The sequence below is a fragment of the Aythya ferina genome, assembly GCF_964211825.1.
Source record: "Aythya ferina genome assembly, chromosome: 2".
NCBI classification, from domain to species: domain Eukaryota; kingdom Metazoa; phylum Chordata; class Aves; order Anseriformes; family Anatidae; genus Aythya; species Aythya ferina.
Window position 1 is genome coordinate 161532332 of NC_140297.1, and position 11454 is coordinate 161543785.

General features: G+C 48.3%; 2 long non-coding RNA genes across 2 annotated transcripts; both read left to right on the top strand.

Moving 5' to 3' along the window:
• The first annotated feature begins 414 nt into the window (after window positions 1-414).
• On the top strand, window positions 415-4869 carry LOC311431703. The gene is made up of 7 exons (XR_014689585.1): window positions 415-852; window positions 1123-1176; window positions 1277-3158; window positions 3280-3329; window positions 3715-3808; window positions 3918-4053; window positions 4767-4869. It is a non-coding gene; the product is annotated as an uncharacterized lncRNA (long non-coding RNA).
• A 4145-nt stretch (window positions 4870-9014) lies between these two features.
• Window positions 9015-11233, top strand: LOC311430720. Its single transcript, XR_014688975.1, has 3 exons — window positions 9015-9086; window positions 9517-9662; window positions 10735-11233. It is a non-coding gene; the product is annotated as an uncharacterized lncRNA (long non-coding RNA).
• Window positions 11234-11454: the final 221 nt, after the last annotated feature.

Genomic DNA, 11454 nt, shown 5'->3' on the forward strand with positions numbered 1-11454 from the left:
GCTTAGGGACTAGGGCTGGGGCTAGGGTTAGAGTTTAGGGTGAGGGTTGGGGTTAGGGTTAGGGCTAGTGAATGCTGGTTCTCTGTGTTTGCAGATGACGGTGAGCGTGTTTAAACTAATTCCAGTTGAAGAAGTTTCAGTTACTTGCTTGGTGCCGTTATCAGTTCAACATTAAAAGCTGCAGCAAAAGCAAAAGGGGATTTTTGCTTCTAGAAACACCACAGGTCTCTTGTCTGCTCTCTGAATGTTTTTGAGATAAAACAGATTTTAAAAAACAAAGGAAAGGAAAGGAAAACAAAACAAAACACAGCTGCTCCTTTTGCTCTCTTCCTACTTTCATGTGCTTTGCCCCTCCCCTTTCCCAGGTGATTGGGTTTGGGTGCTGGGCGGGGCTAAATGCTATATGAGCCCCAGGCATGCCATCAGAGAGCTCCTTCTGCCTGGGCTGCTCTTTTGGGGACAGTGCTTTGTTTTTCCTTCTGTCCGTTGCAGGGTTGTTTAGGCAGGCTGGAGTCTATGGATTTCTGGATTTTAAGTGCTTGGAATTCACTTAGGAGAGGGATGTTTAGTAGGGGCTGCTGGCTCAGTTTGGGGCGCGGTTGTCACTGCAGTTATTTTCCTACAGCCAATAGAGTAAAATTCCAGTTTGCCTTTTAGAGGTGCTATAAGTGGGTAAAGAGAACAGATGGAAGCGTGTGCCACGTGGGGTAGGCAAGCGGCTGAGGTACAGGAGGGGATGAGAGCATGTGATTTTTTTTCTGGGGATGAAATGGACTCAATTTTGTTGGTGTATAATCTGTTCTGCTCCTAGATTTTTCTTTCAATGTGAAGAAAAGTTTGAGCTAATTCCAGGTAAGAAAGTTCCAGTTACTTGCTGGGTCGTATTGTCCTTTTAATATTCAAAGCTACAGCAAAAGCGTGGGGATTGTTGCTTCTAGAAACACCCCAGTTTTCTTGTCTGCACTCTGCATGCCGTTGAGCTAAAGCAGACTAAAAAATAAATAAATACAGGAAACACACACACAAAAACCAACAATAACAAAAACAACAACAACAAAAAAAACACACCATTGGGTGATGTGTTGTGAACGCAACGATCATTTAATCCCTTTGTTTTCCCAGGTGGTGTGGATGATACTGGTTGCACTGTTGGAGCTTGGATTTGGAGAGGAACAGGTGAGCATAGTTGTATGTTGCATCAGCAGTAGTCAGTGTTGTGGAGAAGGTGGGCATCATGACCGGCATGCTAGTGAATGCTGGTACTCTGTTTTTGCAGCTGATGATGAGCCTGGCAATTGACTAAGATGACGACCAGTGCCTGTGTATTTCTTGAGGCGGAGGGAATTTACCATGCAGCAACCTGAGAGCTAAGTTGGGGGGCACCTGGTATTTGCATATCTGGGGTGGCTAATGGGAGCTGGGAGCCAGAGCAGCGTGGAGCCAGCTGGCTGAAAATACTTGGTGCCGCTGCGAGGGTGGTTCAGGCTGGGTCACGTTCAGGCTGCTTGTGGCTGGGTCACCAGGCTAATAGAAGCAGCGGGATTATTTTGTAGCGTGAGTGCGTGCGCCAGGCAGGACAGTTTCCTTCTGTTCGTCTGTCCTGTAGTGTTGCTTCTGCAATGTCTGTTCTGTGCTTCTCGGGTCTTGATATCCTTCTAGCTTTTTACACTGGACAGACCAGACAGGCGACTTGGTAGCGGTGCTGAAGGGCCTCAGTGCTTGTTTTGTCATCGTGGCTCTGATCCGAGCACTTCTTGTCTTGCAGTCGCTGCTTGAAGTGCAGTTCTGTTTCAGGTCTCGTGCATCATATTCGGTTTGAGATCGCATCTGTTTCCATCCTCGCTCTTGTGGAAGTCATCTGGGCCGCATCAGGAGCTCTTGCTTGGGAATTGATTTCCTAAGCGTCGTCTTATGTGATTAAGGAGGTATTGGGGAGGCAAGGACAGTCCCCAGACAAGGACTGTATATCTCGAAACAAGACACCGGAACTCACGATAAGGAAGCGGCAGACGGACAGAGAAACAAATGTAAGGACTATAAATCTCAAAACTGGACGTTGGAATTCATTATAAAGACACAACAAAGGGAAGAATTAGCAACAGCCAGCTCTTGCGATTAAGAAACATGCCAACTCAGCGGATTCCTGACCAAAGGTGAAAAGTACAATGTGAGGAAGACTCGGGGTCTTCCTCCCAAAGACCCCTGCCCACGTCCCAAAGGCCCCTGCCCACAGTTCTTGGGAGGCTCTACTCAGGCGCAAGGTGCCAAAAGGCTAATTAGCATGAGAAGCGAGGGAAGGCGGGGGTAGGCAATGAATATGTATAGGCGCCGGTAGAATATTGATAGATTGATTGTATAAATTCAAGACTGCTTTCTGCTTTGGGTATGCACGATAGGTGGAGAGATCCCCCCGTGCATCCAGCGCTGCAATAAAGAATATACCGCTTAAAGGAATTTCGGCTTCGATCTTTGAATCATATGGGTTTTTCAGTCCCCATCCTTCTGGTCTCTTGTCTTGAAGGAAGGCTTTTTAGGCCTCCATCACCCCAGTTCTGGCAGTGTCTTCCAGTCGCGTGTCGTGACATTTGAGTCTCTCCTTGGGTCTGGTGCAGAGCACCTGTTGTGACTTGCTGTTGCCATAGGGCTTCCCTCCGGGGGTCACTTTTTCTTGCGCCTTGTGTTGTGTGTTTTGTTTGTAGTGTTTGTGGCGTGGCTGTGTGTGTATGTGTTTGGTCTGGAGCTGTCCTGCCTGGCAGTTAGTGATGACAGCTAACGTGGCAGTGCATGGGTGTGCTAATACATTGTCCGGACTGTGTTGGCGAAGACATCTGGTCTGCCTCTGGGCACGTACTGAAGGGCAGCAGGCACAGTCATCTCTGTGGTGTTTGTCAGATGTGCGTGTGGGGGGGAAGAGTTGAGCTGCTTGTGAGCAGCTGCTCGCATAGTGCTTGAACGGTGTGCTTGAGGAGGAGGTCTGTGGAATCTTGAAAGCTTACAGATAAGGGGTTTTTGAAACTTTTATTTTTATTTCTCTCCTGTCCCCAGTAGAGCGTAAACCTTTGGAGGAACCTGTCACAGGAAAGAGCTCCTTCCGGAACTGTTCAGCGCTCCGTAGGCAGCTCGGTGACTGGCTTGGTCTACTTCTGAGGTGTGCTGAGGTATGGGGGCTGCTGTTTTGAAATGATAATATTGTAAGCGGGGTCCCTTTGTGTTGTTGAGGGATGGGTGCTAATGCTGGCAGCTGAATGATTATCTTGTGACCGTTTTCATTTGTTAAAGCTGAAACACAGTGTACAACGCGGGACTTGACCGGAGCTGCTTTTGGCAAGGTGAGCGATGAACAGATGTAGCAGGTACTTTAGGGGTGCAGTTGTCACTGCAGTTACTTAACTGCACAAAGTACAGTAAAAATCCTGTTGATATTTCAGGGGTGTTGTAGCTGGCCTAAGAGAGCAGATGGAAGCATCTGCCTCGAGGGCAGGTGAGGGAGCAGAGGTTAGGGAGCAGATGAGAGTAACTGTCCCAGCTGTGCTGTGGCTTTGGATGCTGCTTCAGCCTATGCTTTTCTTTTTGTTTCACAGGTGTGTCGCACAGGCTCAGAGGGGCCAAGCTGCACTCTGAAGAGCAGCACGGGAAGGGCGGGCTGTTTGTGAGCTGGATTGGAGCAGAACTGCCAAGTAGCACGAGGTGACTGCGAAGGGTCTTGCTTTGCAGGTGCCATGGCAGGCTCTCCACAGAAGCGGTTGAGGATTTGAGAGGAGGTTGCAGATCATCGAGGAGCGACACGTGCAGGGACGGCTTGAAAACGGTATGGCTGCTTTCTCTTCTGTTTATCAGGTGTCCCAGGCGACGTGGGCTGTGATGTTAGCCTTTAGGATCGGAACAAAGCAGGTGCTGATGGCGGTCTTCTTCGGTAGGCAAAGAGGTGCCCGAAGCCCCCTCCTGTGCAGCCTGAGCACGCCTCGCTGAGGATGAAGCTTGCTTTCCAGCAGTTCTGGAAACTGTGTTGAGGCTGAAATGCTGCGTCTGTGTTCGGGTTGGGGTTGCACCTTGGTGAGTGTAGGGATGGGTTTTAAGTGGGTGCAGCGGAGGGCCCGGCCCCAGTGTCCTGTAGTGTGTTTTGACCCATCAGCATAGCCTTTTGGTTCTCAGATAGCCTGCTGAAGGAAGTGATTTTTGCTGCGAGTGGAACGGAATTGATTTTGTTGGCGTATAATCTGTTCTGCTCCTAGATTTTTCTTTCTGCGTAAATAAAAGTTTGAGCTAATTCGAGCTGAAAAAGCTTCAGTTACTTGCTTGGTTGTGTTGTCCTTTCAATATTCAAAGCTGCAGCGAAAGCATGGGGATTGTTGCTTCTAGAAACACCCCAGTTCTCCTGTCTGCCCTCTGCATGCTGTTGAGCTAAGCCTTATAAATAAGTAAATAAACCACAGCTGCTGCTCCTCCTCTTTCTACTTTCATGTGCTTTGCCCCTCCCCTTTCCCAGGTGATTGGGTTTGGGTGCTGGGTGGGACCAAAAGGTATATGAGCCCCAAGTATGCCGTCAGAGAGCTCCTTCTGCCTGGGCTGCTCTTTGGGGGTAAGTGCTTTGTTTTTCCTTCAGTCAGTTGCCGGGTTCTCTAGGCAGGCTGGAGTCTATGGATTTCTGGAATTCTAAGGGCTTGGAATTCACTTCATAGAGGGATATGTAGCAGAGGTTGCTGGCTCACTTTTTTTTTGGGATGGTGGGATACGCTCCTGTGTTTGATCTGTATTTTAATCTCTAGATGAATCAACCCACTTGTGTAACTCTCCAGAGGACTAAAACCAGCTTGATGACATGCTACAAGAGGCTTGACCGTGTTGGTGCAGTATTACCAAGAGACTGAGCGGGGTCACCTTTTTCATCTGCAAAGGGTATGTCTGCCATTACCCCTGCCGGGGCTGCTATGCATTCATGGCCTTGTGGCATTTGTGGACTTCAGTTTGTTTGTTTGTTTGTTTGTTTTATTTGTCTGGCTCTGGTCTCTGTGTTTGAGTCCTCTGCATGTGCCGCACTGTTTGCGTATCCATTGTGGATGTGACCTTCTCTCTTTGTTTCTTGTAGCTCAGGGCGTAGGCACGGAAGCTTGAACGAAGCATGAGGGTGAGTGGACAGCAGTGGGGGCCCCGAGTTGCTCGGTGGACTGTGTGAGTCTGCTTCAGCTGTCGGGCCGGCTTTGCAAGTGCCTTGCGACAGCAGAGTACGTCTCCTGCCACGTTTCTGACACGTGCCAGACGTCAGCGGTTCCAGGGTTCCAGTTCCTGAAATGCTGGAGATGCTCGGAGCACGAGAGGAGCTGGGGCGGCTTCGGGGGGCTGGGGGAGAGGGGACAGGGGAGAGGGGGGCGGCTGCGGCGGCGGGGGGGGGCAGAGAGGGCAGCAGGAGGAGGTGCCGTTGCGTGCGCGTGGCCGACGCCCCTCTGGATTGGCTGGAGTGCTCCGTCCCGAGGCATGCTGGGAGCTGTAGTTCTGCGCTGCCGGGCGGCCACGTGGGCTCCGGGCTGCGCGGCCGGGCCGGGGCCGGGCCGTGCGCGCCGGGAGGCGCAGGTTGCCGCTGGCGGCGAGCGCGGTTGCCGGCGGTGAGGCGAGCGAGAGCCTCCGGGGGTGCCTCCTCGGAGCGTCGGGCCGGGAGGGGCGGGGGGTGTTGAGGCCGGGCGCGGGTCCTCGCTGCGCTTGATCGTTGGGCTGCGCCGCGCCGCGCCTCGGAGGCTTTCCTCTCCCTGCGTCCTGACAGCCGGCTCTCTCCTTGTGCTGCGGTTCACCGGGGCAGAAGCAGCTCCCCGCCGCTAGGACCCCTGCGGGGTTTGTTGCCGAGCGAAGGTGGCGCACCGGGTAAAGCGAGGAAAGCCGCAGCTGGCGTGCTGCGGTCGCAGGGTTCTCAGGAGAGAGAGCAGCCCGTCCGTCCCGACTGCCCAGGTAAGTCGCAGCGACCTCGGGGTGGAATCAAGGCGTGCTCGTAAGCTTCCTGCAGCCCCGGCTCAAAGGCTTCATTGAATTTGCGGAAGCGCGAGCTGCTCGGCGCTGGGAAGCGCAAAGGGAAGGAAGGCACGTAGTGCCTGCCGAGTCGTAGTAGCCTCTTAGACCTAGAATGAACTGGCCTGTCAGGCTCTGTCTGTTGCTCAGTCTTTGGTACGAGAGGCTAAACTTTGTCCCGCCTCAGCTTTCGGAGTTGTCCTAGGAATAGACCGGTGCTTGCGGGGCTTTCCAGGACGCTGGTTGCGGTCAGTGAGGACAGACGTGAGAGGCAATTTCTGTCTGTCTGTCTGTCTGTCTCTTGGTTATGTCCCAAGAGTTTTGCTTGAACTGTGTGCAATAAAGGAGGCCTTGGGCCTGTACTGAGCAGCGAGAGAGAGCAAAACTCTGCGTAAGCACTGGCCGTGGCAACGTTGCTTGGGAGTTGAGCGGCTGGGGGTCTTTCCAGAGGTGGGGGGTCTTCCCAGCGGAACTCGGTACGCAGGCAGAAACGTGACCTTCGAGGTCTTTGTTTGTCTTGCGCTGCAGCTGTGGTATTTGCCCCATAACTGTATGGAGTTGCTGAATTCTAGAGGGGATGATGATAGAGACGTCCCTGGTTCAGCCTTTTTTTGCCGCAGTCCTTGCAGAAGTTGTGGAAAAATGAGTAGTATCCTTCTCTTTAAGTTCACCTTTTAAAGAGTTCTTCCTGCAGACTCCTGTCTCCGTGGTTTAGGTACGTGATTTGTGTGAAACAGAGCCAGGCTTTCCTGTTAACGAGTGCCCTGATTGAAATTCCCTGTTGTTGGAGAACAAGAACCATCAGTGGTGCTTGGCAGTTTAAAACCTCTTGGCTTACGCAAAGGCTAACTTGCCAAAGCGAATGGGAAGTAGCCTAAAGTTCAGTAAATGCGCTGAATAGAAAAGGCCGTCTTCTTGACGGGAAAAGAGCTTTGCAGAACGTGAGCTTTGTTTCCCGTAGGGCTCCCTGCTTGCCCACCTGTTCAGCGATTACTGCAGGCTTTGACTGGTCCCCTCAGGCCCAATATCGCACACGTGCTGTGCTGCAGACGGTGCCTTAGCTTCCTTGCCGTCTCGTGCTGCGTTACTTGTACCTGCGGAAAACTTACTTCAGTGTCACAGAAACCCCGTGGGAAGCGTTCCCGACTCACGCCGGTAGGACCATCCCGTCGCGGCTGGTAAAATCCAGGAGCAGGACGATGCTTGGAAGAACGTCACCTATGGAGGAGAAGACAACAGTCTCCTTCCTGTTAGGCAACAGGTTTCCAAGACTGGTTTCCCCACCCCCCTGTGCGTTTTGAAGGAGGCAGTCCCTAAGCTGATGCAATCCAACTATCCAACTGCATCTAAGATGCTGGTTGTTACTTCCATAAGCTATAAAGGAACTTAATGTGTTCTGTGTTTTTAGGTCGAGGCTCGTGTGCGTGAGTTTGGCTTGTCGCGATGGCCGGTGTAGATGATCGCTCACGTGCCCCAAAGCTCCTTGTGCTGATGCTGGATCTGCCCCACGGTAAAGGACCGCATGCTGTGTGTTCAGCTTTTCTTCCTTACCGTGTCGTCCGTATGTATGTATGTATTTACTTCTCTGAAGGAAAGGGTGGATTTTTCGTGGGTCCCTCTGTGCGCGTCTCGAACCAGGCTGCAGTAAATACGCGTAAGCGAGTAGGCTGCTGCAGCGCGTCCTGGACAGTATCAGGGTGCTACTCTGCTAGCAGTGGAGAGCTGGGTGAAGGTGCCCAGGGTAAGGGCTTGTTCTGCCTCAAGTTGAACAGAAAGTTTCAGGAGTTGAGCATCCCAGGGGATGTTTGTAGGACTGCTGTTAGACGATAAAGGTTCGGATGGCTGTCGACGAAGGGGATTTTGTTGGTTCTTTTTCGATAGCTGTTCCTGCCAAAGATCGCGTCGGTCACAAAAGGTAGTAGTAACCTTGCGGTTTCTATGTTCTGTAGCGTTTGTACTAAAATACACTGGCAGATGAATAAATGAGCAGGTACAAATACACGTGACTCTGTAGCTGAGACTAAATAACGTGCAGTTTCTTCTGTGTTTTATCTTTCAAAGCACATTGTTGCTGAGCGCCTGAGCTTTTTGCTCGCATTACCGAGGAAAGGAATGGCAGTGCTTCTTCCCCCCTCATCTCTCTTTTTTTTTTTTTTTTTTTTTCCCCCCCCCTCTCTTCTTCCTCGATGACAGGGTACTCAATGTTTTCCTCGGATGTCCACGTGAAAAACGAAATAAATAAATAAATGCTGATGGTGAAGACACTGACAGAATTGGGTGACATTTTCAAGGTAGAGGAGGGGCGAAGAATGTGGAAATTCCTGGTACATTAGTGGTGCTCTGTTAACAAAACTGACGTATACGCCACTTGCTGTTCCTAGTTTTTTGGTTTGGTTTTCCTTTCAGTAGTCTCCCCGAAGGCTTTTGCGGACACACGGTGTATCTTTTCTGTTCTTCCAGTATTCGTTTGTCAGGAAAGACGACCATGCAATCCGAGGGCTGTGGACAACCATCTACCAGGTGGTTGTTGCAGCCTCCATCGGTCATGTTATTTGTGCTTTTAGCTCGCCCTCTCCTATATCTTGAGTTGAATTTCTTTTTTTTTTTTTTTTTTTTGGCAACGCTATGTTTGCAGTGATAGCATTGCTGCCGAGGTATTTTTGACTAAAAATGATCTTAACTGTAGTAGTGAATTCACAGAGTGTGGCTTTGTGTAACGACTCCCGCGATCACAACTTTTTTTTTTTTTTTTTTTCCTTTGTCACAGATAGGAGGAAAGCTCTTTCCGGAGAGATGGAAAGAAAGTTGTTTCAGAATACGTTCAGAATGTCTGAAGTTGTTTTGGAATTTTTTTTTGTTTTGTTTTTTTTTTTTTAGTAGTTAACGGTAGTACAGCCCACAGAGCAATTTCTTTGTGCGTGAGAACTCGCGGGTTAACTGAAAGTTACTTGTTTTATTATAAAACTAGGATTTGAAGCCACGGGCATTCAGAAATGCATATGATATGTCTTGTCACAATCTTCTAGATCAGCTAACCGGAATGAGAACCAATCTTCTGAAAACACACAGGGATATCGTGGGGCAGGATGAAGGTAAATGGACACAATTATTTATTAATATTCTGGTACAGCTATTTAATTCACCTAAGTAGTGTTTCTGTCCTCGGTGTGGGAGAGGAAGTAGACTTTGCATCGTTTCTTGGGTCAGTCGTCCTTCCCTAGATTCCGAAGGAAAAGAATGAAATTTCTGCCTTCTGTCACAAAACATGTTGTGCGTGCTTGGAATTTGAAAATTCAGTTTCATGGGTGAGCTTTCCTGTGCAACAGGATGCAGTAGATGTTCTTATAGTGATGGTGAAAGGAAAGAGGGGCTTTATTTGCCTTTTGCTTTTCCTTTGTTTTGTAGAGGGAGGAAATAGTGATTTCTAGATCTTAAATGCTAACACTGGAAATGGAAGCATGCGAGGCTTGTATTTCCTTAGTCTTAAGGTAGACTAAATTTAGATACCTTGTTCTGCTGCAGACTGCCTTCACGGCGTTCCTGTTGCTCAAAGGGGAAATCATCAGGAGTAGTTGAAAATGATGCCTTCACCCCTTCGGGAGATTGATCCAGATCAACCAAAAAGGCTTCTTCATACACTTGGCAGTCTGTTCAAACAGGATGAGAAGGTAGGAGAAGTCTTGCTATCTGCTGTATCATTATTTGAAAAGTAACTGAATTGTAACACGGAGGCAAATACTCTGGTAGTGAATTGACGAAGCAATTGTTTTTTACTTATATTAAAAAAAAAAAAAAAAGTCTTTTCAGGGTACGATGATAGATGAAGCAGATAAATTTGTTGCTGGGCCTCAGAATAAGATCAAGCGTCCTGGAGAGCCCAATACTCCAGCATCACTAAAGAGAGAAGGCGTAGCACGTCGCCGCTATTGCGACGGCCACAGTCACTGTTGTGACAAACCATGTTGGTGGGAAAGGGCCACCCTGTGCTGCTGGATCTCCGTCACCATATCTGAACCTCAAAGGCATGCCAACAAATAAAGGTGTGTTGGAGTTGTTGTAGTACAGGAACTTGTGTGGTCATAAATGGACATAGTGTGCAGGAAAAAAAAAAAAAGGTCTCCGTGCTTTCTGTGTTAATTCAAAAGGACACGTAAGTTTTAGAGTTAATTGGGACTGAATTTCTTTGGTCGGCTTAGACAAACAGGCTGTTGCTATAGGTAACGAAGTCCTGAATGAGCAATAATTTGGAACTGTTTCTAAAAAGTGCTGAAACCTTTCACCACGATGGTTTGGCGGTAGCAAGGATTTCATTTCAGCTTTTAATTCTCATTTGTGTATTCTATAGTGGGGAAGGGAGAAGTGGGGAAGGAAAGTGTGTAAAAAAAAAAAAAAAAAAAAAAATTTAAATTTCTCACAAATAGTAATTTACCCACCTGTTGCAGCAGAGTCGAAAGAAAAATTTGCTGGAACTGGGGGAAGGAGGGGAAACTTTAGTTTGCTTTAGTCACTGAAATGGGAATACAGCAAATAACTTCACGACAGTCATATGAGACGGTAGCAGCCCAAAAGGAGGTATTCCTGTGGTTGCGTCAAAGGGTGAATAAAACTACTGAAGTGATCTGACAGTGCTGAGTAACTCTCTCCACAGTACTTTCAACAAGAAGGGATGCAGAATAATGTCCTTCTGTGTTTTTTGATCCTGCAGTTATATGCACTACTAAGCTCCTTCTTAATTTTCAGACACTGGTATCAGTACTGTCCAAGATGGTAATGGAGAGAAGAAAGCAGAAAACTGTCAGTTGCTGGAAGAGCAAATTGATGGCTTGTCTGTGCAAATGGCTTCTTCGGTTCCAGCTGTTAAGGGAGAGGATGAAATGTCACCTGGTGACTTAGACTCTCTACATGATGAGTTCAATTGCTTAAATGATGCAAAGATGGCTTGGATCGTAAACCTGGTACCAATGCACTTGTTCGAGGGCCTCTAAATTACAGCGTGGCTGGAGATGACCAAAAACGAGTGATGGAGTCTACTTCTGAATCTGTGCCAAATTGATTTAAAATAACACCTACAATGTTGGAGGGAAGCGATGCTGGTATTAAAATCAGAGTGGTGAAAGAGGTTTGCAAACGTGGAAGAAGTAAGTTCTTTATTAGTGTATTAAAAATAGGCTAGGGGTACAGAAGACTTTTTCTTGAAATGAGGATCTATTTTGAAAATAAAACCTCAGATTTGGAATGATTTTTGATTACTCGTGTACAAGTAGTGGAAGAACAAGAAAGTAAGTACATGTATTCACAGTCCAACTTTATATCCTCACCGTCCTTACTGCAGCACTCTTAAGCAGGCTTAGTCACAGCACCATTCGTGTTTTCATAGTTGCTTCAGAGAAGAAAACACAGAAACCAATGAAAAAATACTGTTGTTTCACATCTAAGGTGTCCGGTTCATTCTTTTGCGCT